Genomic DNA, 6000 nt, shown 5'->3' on the forward strand with positions numbered 1-6000 from the left:
CCTTGGTTTCCTCCTTGGCAAACTGAGGTGGGTCAGCCTAGATGGCCTTTAAGCTGTCTTGCATCTCCAGCATCCCAGGATTGAATGTAAGGGTGAGGACTACTTTCCAGCCCTTACCAGACAGGCAAAAATCCCAATTAGTCACTAAGAGACGGCTCCAAAAAACTGACCAAGGAAGTTTTGCCTTGAGCTCTACTGTATTGATTTGATTAAATTTTGTTCTGCTACTTCCCTTTCTTTCACCAGTGGTAATGAACAAAGCGACTCACTTCAGACTCCAGTAAGGGAAATAGTCACAATCCAAGGCATTATGTGAAATGAAGGGCTTTGTTTGTTCCTTGAAGCCATGCATTCCATCACACGTGTCCCAATTTGTCAACCACAGGCACATTCTGTTTCTAGAAGAGATAAGAGGTGGCCTTCGGAAGCGAACATTCTCATACAAAATTGCTAACAAGAATGACTCCAGTGCAATTTATATTTTACAGTCCTGAAAAATGTGTTGAGGTAAGGGAGCTAGAAAATAAATTTGCCCACTATTTCTCATAATCGCCAACATCTGTCTGATGCGCATCTCCAATGAAAAGTGGTTATTTTGGGGGGCACCAGGTCCAACGGCTCCCTTTCAGACATTATTTATTATATTTGGGTTTGCAACACTGAGGGGTTGATGTGAATGTTAATAGTCTAGCTCCAGCCAAAGAAAGGCAAGAGAGGACTTTTACAGTAGCAAATTACGTGGAGTCTATCCCTCTATCACTTTCTGAATCCTGTTTATAGGTTGCCTAGGGAGGGGTTTTAAGCCAGGCTTGCTGATGTCTCACTTCTCAAATGACTCACCAAAGGAGCCCCATATGTTGGACATTCTCAGGAAGAGAAGTGAAAACAAAAGAGAAAAGATGATGTCCCTAAATGCATCCCCCACACTACCTCTAGCACCTAGCTCCAATCCCTCATCCTTCAGAATGCTATGACGGGCCTGCACTAATCAATACTGGAGGAGGGGGAACAATGAATCTGAATCGCTACGTCTCCAGAAAGACTTGATGAAGCTAAAAAAGGGCCAGTGAGGTAGGAAGTGGTCTCAGAGTTTCCAGTCACCCAAGTTCACTGCATGAGTCATCTGAGTCATCCTTGACTCTTCCATCCTCCTCCCCCTCCAATGTCCAATCAAACAAGTGCTGTTGATTCTGCCTCTCCAATATTTCTAGCATTTTTCTCCTCTCCATTTGTACATTAATAACCCTAGTCCAGACCTTCATTATTTCTCCCTTAGATTGTTACAATAGACTCTTTTTAAACATTTTTAATATTTTTCCATGGTTACGTGATTCATGTTCTCTCTCTCTCTCCCCACTCCCAGAGCTGACAAGCAATTCCACTTGGTTATACAAGTATTATCACTCAATACCTATTTCCATCTTGCTCATTTGTGTAATAGAGTCATCTTTTTAAAACCAAGAGCCCAAATGCCATCCCTATATTAATGAGTGATAAGGCGTATCTTTTCTCCTGTCTCCCTGCTCCCGCGGTTCTTTCTCTCAATGTGGATAGCATTCTTTTTCCTAAGTCGGCAATAGATTCTTAACCGGACTCCCTGATTTAAGACTAGTCCCCACTCCAACCAGTTCTTCACTCAGCTGCCTAGAGGTGATTTTCCTAAAGCACGGGAGGCTCACCATGCCTCTCCCCTACTAGAGAAACTCCAGTGACTCCATATTGCCTCTAGGAGCACGTACAAACTCCTCTGTTGGACACGGAAAGCCCTATGCACTAGGGTTCCAACCTAGTAGGTTCTGTAATCTAATTATATAATGTCCACCCCCTTCACATGGTTTACAGTCCAGCCACACGCCGCCTTCCATCTCTTTGTTTAGGCTGTCTACATGACATAGAATTCAATAGCTTCTAGAAGACGAGCTACCTTTCTTTTTTCTTTAAAAACCCTTGCCTTCCATCTTCAAATCGACACAGTGTATTGGCTCCAAGACAGAAGAGAGGTAAGGGCTGGGCAATGGGGGTCAAGGGACTTGCCCAGGGTCACACAGCTCAGAAGGGTCTGAGGCCAGATTGGAACCCAGGACGTCCCATCTCTGGGCCTGGCTCTCAATCCACTGAGCCACCCATCTGCCCCTCCAAATGTAGTCTTAGTGAAGTCTGAAGCTATTAGACATTTTTTGGACGTGTTCTCTAAGCTCCCTGAGGCAGGGGCTCTTTGTATTTGCAGTGCCTAACACAAAGCAGGTCCTTATTAAATACTTGTATATGTTGACTGACTGAAAAAGTTCATTAAATGGAGGCAGCAGAAATGAGGAAGTGCTAGGGCGCAAGGATGGCCCCAGGCCCCCTGGCATAGGGCAGGCATTGGTGTGCCATGCTGGCTTCAGGAGGAGCCCCCACCTAGCTTCCCATCTTCCCTGCCAGCAGAGCTGCTTTGGCAGAAGCACCAGCTCTTCTGATAGAATTCAGTCAGTGTTGATCTTGAAAGTGCAGGAAATGGAGCTAAGTCAGGGCTGACCCCAGGACATCCCCCGGATGAGGGTTTTGTCTTGGTTTGTTTCATTTGACTGGATCTTTCATCTCAGCTTCTCTTGTCATTTGCCTCTTTCTGAGAAAAGTCATGCGCAGTCAAATTCAAGTAAATTGAATGGAGTATGTGCAGTACTGAACCTTGAGGCCAAAAGACCCAGGTTCAAGTCTTGGCTCTGCTACTTCCCTGCTGTGTGCCCACAGTAAGTCACAACCTCTCTGAGTCTCAATTTCCTAATTGAATCCAACTGGCATAATAACACCTGTAGCATGTACCTCCCAGGGTCTTATAATTTATCTGAGGCTCTAGGGAAATCCTGGTTAGAAAGGGCTTTGCAACCCCTAAAGTGCCACATAAGTAAATGACAGTGGGGTTTTTTATTTTTTTAAACTCCCACCTTCCATCTTGGAATCAATACTGTGCATTGGTTCCAAGGCAAAAGAGTGGTAAGGGCTAGGCAATGGGGGTGATGTGACTTGCCCAGGGTCACACAGCTGGGAAGTGCCTGAGGCCAGATTTGAACCTAGGACCTCCCGTCTCTAGGCCATGCTCTCAATCCACCGAGCTGCCCCCAGTATTGTAAATTAAAAAAAATTTTGATGTAGAACTATTATTTCCTCAATGTAGTGGAAACTCCAGTGAGGTAGATAATAGCTAGTAGACCTGGTGCTAGAAGGGAAGGCTACCTGGTCCAGCCCTCTCATTTTACAGATGAGGAAACTGAGGCCTAGGGAGATTAAACAATTCACCCAAGGTCATATATGGAATCAGAGCTCTAAAACTAGAAGGGGCTTTGGAAGTCATCTAATCTATTTGCTTTATTTTACATATGAAGGAAGTCACCTAGGCAGTAAGTAGCAGAGCTAGGATTTGAATCTAGGTCCTCTGACTCACAAACCACTGCTCTTTCTACTAACGTAGAATCTTAGAGAACTGTCTGGAGCGCTTGGAGGTGAAGTGACTTGCTCATGGACAAACAACTAGTATATGTGAGAGCCAGGACTTGACCCAGGGTCTTCTGGACTTTATGGCTGACCAGCCCTGTAGCCCTGACTCTTGTTACTAATATTGTTGGCGTTGTTCAAAATGTTTATTTATCTATATGTACAACCAAATAGAATTGCTTGTCAACTCCGGGAGGTGGGAGAGAAGAGGGGAGGGAGACAAGAAGAATCATGTACCCATGGGCAAAAATAGAAAATCAAACAAAATGTTCATTTATCAGTACCTAATGAGAATTTACTTCATATAGGAGAAGAATCTAGGAAGATGAATAGATTTATAGTTTTTAAAAGGCAAGAAAGGACTGGACACTCACAAAAAATGTCCAGTTGGACTCTTATGTCTTACCGTTGAGATCATTTGCTTCCACGCCAGGCCAAGTTCTGGCCTTCTGGAAACAATCCCTTTCAGTGAAGTGATCCACTGCAGTAAGCTCTAGCCCAAGCTGATGGTCATTTACTTGTCCTCAGACTTGAAGCTGGCAACCCTCTGGAAGAAGAAAAATTGTTCTTAAGTCAATTTCAGGGAATTGGGTGCCATGAGCTCAGGGTGCGTTTCCTAATCCATGAGCTAAAGTTTGGCCCTGCCTCCAAGTGTCTGGCCTATCGTTACTTACTTAGCCCAAAGTAGGACAAATGGGTCTTGAATCATTTCCTACATCTTATTCTGCCATCTTTCTTTCAGCCTTCATGGTACTCAACTGGATTCCATCCTTGTCCGTCCATCTCCTTTTTAAACCTTCCCTCCACCATATCTTCAGCTCTTTCCCATGTTTCCGTTTGACTCAGAAGGGGCTGATTTTGTAACAAACAAACTGGAGCCTCAACATGAGAATGAGTGGCATTATCTTCTACCACTCCCCCAGGTGACACTACAGACTTTGTACAATGCAACCATGCTTTAATGTTCAATTACCCCTGGACTCCATTTTAGGAGACCTTTCGAGCCCATGGCATGTGCTTCTAGTCCTTTGAGGGAAGAGAAAGGAACAAGAATTTATTTGTGGCTCCTATAAGCCAGGCACTTGGTAAATATGATCTCATTTGAGCCACACAACAAATCCAGAAGGTAGATGTTATTATTATCCCCATTTTCCAGATGAGGAAAATGAGACAGAGACTAAGTGATTTGCCTAGAATCACACAGCAGGTGACAAACTGGATTTGAACCCAGAACTTCTTACCCACTTCTCTAGCCACTGCACCGACTAGCTGCCTGCTCACTTTGAGAGTGGGTAAGGGATGGCTTATTTGGTACCAATTCAGTCTCCCTATAGTAGAGTCCAACTCTGTACCTTGTGTTCATAGTTTGTAATAATAACAGCTTACATTGACATAGTACTTTAAGGGTTGTAAAGCTCACCTTTGAGCCACCTCACAAACCTTGGGAGTAGATGCTGCAGAGATAGTTATCTTCCCATTCTCACAAAATCATTGAATTTCAGAATTGGAGGGGGCCTCTGAAGCCATGTAGGCCAACTAGCTGTAATGGTGGTGGTGGTAATGGTAAAAATAACTAGCATTTCTAATAGCTCTTCAAGGTTTCTAAAGAGCTTTGAACACATGAACTCATTTGCCATGCTTGACAATCCTGAGTGGCAGGTGCTATTATGATCCCCATTTTTTACAGATGATGGAACTGAGGTCCAGAGAGAGAAAGGGACTTGCCCAGGTCACAGAGCTTGTAAATGGCTGAGATGGAATTTGAACCCAGCTCTCCCTGACTCCAAGTCCAGTATTGTCTCCACTGTGCCATGGGCTACCTTTTCCCATACCTCAAAAAGAAGCCCCCTAAAAAAGACTTGTACAAGAACATTCATAGCTACACTCTTTGTGGTAGCCAAAAATTGGAAAATGAGGGGATGCCCTTCAGTTGGGGAATGGCTGAACAAATTGTGGTATCTGTTGGTGATAGAATACTATTGTGCTCAAAGGAATAATAAAGTGGAGGAATTCCATGGAGACCGGAACAACCTCCAGGAAGTGATGCAGAGTGAAAGGAACAGAGCCAGGAGAACTACACAGAAACTGATACACTGTGGTACAATTGAATGTAAAGGACTTCTCTACTAGAGCAATGCAATGATCCAGGACATTTCTGAGGGACTTATGAGAAAGATGCTATCCACATTCAGAGGAAGAACTGTGGGAGCAGAAACACAGAAGGAAAACAACTGCTTGGTCACATGGGTCGAGGGGGAGATGATTGGGGTTTTGATGTTAAAGGATTGCTCTACTGCAGATATGAATAACACGGAAACAGGTTTTGAACAATGATACATGTAGAACCCAGTAGAACTGCTTGTTGGCTTTGGTGGGGGGAGAAAGCGTGAGGGGGGAATCATGAATCACGTAACCATGGAAAAATATTCTAAATAATTTTTAAAAGCCCCCTAAACACTCCTAACACGTGGTCCCCCAGCCTTGCCTTGATGACTGGTAATGGGGAAAGGGGTGCTTCCCTCCAGA

General features: G+C 44.2%; 1 long non-coding RNA gene across 1 annotated transcript in view; it reads right to left on the bottom strand.

The window, feature by feature from the left end:
- LOC107650323 (uncharacterized) overlaps window positions 1-4695 on the bottom strand; it is a 232650-nt gene extending 227955 nt beyond the window's left edge. The window contains exon 1 of the long non-coding RNA XR_001625460.2: window positions 3881-4695. This is a non-coding gene — a long non-coding RNA (uncharacterized LOC107650323). The remainder of the gene's footprint in view (window positions 1-3880) is intronic.
- Window positions 4696-6000: the final 1305 nt, after the last annotated feature.

This window comes from Monodelphis domestica, chromosome X (assembly GCF_027887165.1).
Source record: "Monodelphis domestica isolate mMonDom1 chromosome X, mMonDom1.pri, whole genome shotgun sequence".
Classification (NCBI taxonomy): domain Eukaryota; kingdom Metazoa; phylum Chordata; class Mammalia; order Didelphimorphia; family Didelphidae; genus Monodelphis; species Monodelphis domestica.